The following is a 2,509-nucleotide window of genomic DNA, read 5'->3' on the forward strand; positions in this document are numbered from 1 at the left end:
TCTTATGATGCACCCCAGAGCTTCAGTTATATTTATAAGTCTGTGCTTGGGTCAGGTATGTTTCTATATATTTGCAGTTTTCTACACTTTTTTCCCTTATAAGTTTTTTATGGAGTAGCAAAGCAAAGGTTGTCATTATTTGCTAAAGAAATTATGTAATCGTAAATAGGCAACAAACCCCTGAGTAAAAATTTAGAATTCCTCAAATAAAGGAAAACAGAAAATTCAATAGGTCATGTATTTCAGGAACCTTAACAGTCGTATCACGTCAATATGCTCGTGCTAAGTCGGCCCACTCACCAGGTTCAGCTTGCTTTCTGGTTTCCAAAACAGCAGTAAATATTTACTTACCTTATTCATCTTTGTTAGATTCTCAGTCCCCTGGGAAGAGGAGTAGTCCCTTTCAAACAATTCTTTATTAGCCCTGAGCTGCTGTGGGAGGGAGGTTGAGTAGGAAATCAGAACCAATTTTGAATGATGACCTTTAGATTTACAGGTGGAACTCTTGAAAGTGTTTGACAGTAGGAAATTTTACAAGGTTAGTCTCAGAAGCCAAAATTTTAATTCAGGCAAGAGGTACTAACACAGTGTACTATCAAACTTTAGTATTTGCTATGTTGGAAGGGCCCTTTTATTTTTATACTGCATACACTACCTCAATTTCTAGAGTTATGTGTTTGTTTGTTTTTTAATAGCTAAAACAGTGCTATCGAATGAAGGAATGAATAATTTGGCCTGGATCATACAAATAAGGTAAGAGAACTAGAACTGTATGTCAGGTTTCTTCACTTTTAATCAAAGCTCTTTTCATGGCATCATACAGTTAGTTTTTTTGATAATTAGGAAGAATGTGATTCGAAGAACAGGGGCCCTGTATTCATGTGTTAGAAGTCGTCTCTGTGCAGTGCACTGGAGCCAGTATTTAGTATTCTTCCAGTCTGACATTGCTCCTGCAGTTCCCAAGCCATTTCACCTAAACAGTGCTTGAAATTTCACTGTATTAGTATTTCAGTGCTTTATACTAAAACTTATATTTCTTGATGCAAATACTTCTAGGAATGGTAAGTAATATAATTAATCCTTCTAATATACTTAGTGTGACTCTATGAATCAGATAATTTCCTATTAGGGGGTGTTTGACCACCTGGTGGTAAAAAGGATCTACTGGGTTGTGCAGAAGCCAGATCACATAGGGTTTCATGGAGGGGGAAATGTAACGAGAGGCTCAGGCGACTGAAGGGGAGCTGCTCAGGTAATCTGGCCTCAAATCAGGGCTTTCCTTTCTTGTTTAAAACACTCTTCACAAGTCTTCTAATCATTTTCTCATGTACAGATTTCAGTATTCAAGGATCTCCAGTTTCAGATCATTCTCACTGATAACTCAATAAAACAAATGCAGATACAGTCTGTACAAACATTTCTCAAATATGACCTTGTAGATAATTTGGGGTGACACATGATTCCCATTTAAGAAATACAGGACATTCTGAACAGACTGGAGAGTATGAAGGGCAGTCACAGTCAGAGATCCATGTTTTTACCCTCTGTTTCTGTTTCCTTAACTGATATGATAACGATAGAAATGTCTGTTAAGGTAATGAGGTTCTGTGCACTTGGACTATAATTTAACTCTGCATCAGTGACATGAGGAACATGTTCAACTGTTAGAAGAAGGATGAAATAGAATACAAAGTGGAGTAAATTAAAAATATGAATCTGGAATCATTGATTACATTCTTGTTACATGATTAAAATAATGCTAAGTGATACCAGTAATTACTGAGCTGGAAAATTCAGGGATTGCCTAATCCTTTTTCAGTTCATGAAGTTTACCTTAGCCATTGAGTAAATAATACATTTTTATTTATTCATAGTATTAAAACATCATTAGTGCTATAAATTTATAGTATTATGAAGTTATTGCCCTGTTTAAAAAAGATCCCCGTTGATTGTTTCTGAATTGTCCCACTCCCCTTTTCCCTACTCCTCTTCCTTTTCCATTGCCTCCTCCTCTCTCCCTTTCCCTCCTTTCCTGAACTGATTTACAATCACTGTGTGAATCAAGTTATTTGTCTACTCATAGACCCTTGTTCAACTTTTCTGCCCACATTTTCCTTTCTCATACTTAGAAAATATCACATGTGGAAGATAGTAAAATAAAGAGAATGCTTATTATTTTAATTCCAGTTTTTCCCTTTGTAAAAAATCACAAATATTCTTATTTGATGTATCTTCATGTTACTATGCAAGCAAAGGATGTGGTCATCTTATAAACTTACAATACTTTAGCATAATCCATACATGTATAGATATTCTGTAAGTAGCATGTGACTGATGAAGAATATGATTTAAATTACAGGACAATCATGATTGCAATATTAAGTAACAATATTGCATAGTATTCAAAGCATAGCAATGCATATCATCATGCCAGGCTTTGACCACTGTACCTGCAAGTCTTTGTCAGATGTCAAAGCATGAAAAGGCTAGCTCACTGTAGTTGCTGCCA

At 35.7% G+C, this 2,509-nt stretch overlaps 1 long non-coding RNA gene across 1 annotated transcript; it reads left to right on the forward strand.

Annotated features, from left to right (window-relative positions):
• The first annotated feature begins 216 nt into the window (after positions 1-216).
• On the forward strand, positions 217-1,834 carry LOC130684744 (uncharacterized). Its single transcript, XR_008999080.1, has 3 exons — positions 217-538; positions 696-753; positions 1,334-1,834. It is a non-coding gene; the product is annotated as an uncharacterized LOC130684744 (long non-coding RNA).
• Positions 1,835-2,509: the final 675 nt, after the last annotated feature.

This window comes from Manis pentadactyla, chromosome 9, assembly GCF_030020395.1.
Source record: "Manis pentadactyla isolate mManPen7 chromosome 9, mManPen7.hap1, whole genome shotgun sequence".
NCBI classification, from domain to species: Eukaryota; Metazoa; Chordata; class Mammalia; order Pholidota; family Manidae; genus Manis; species Manis pentadactyla.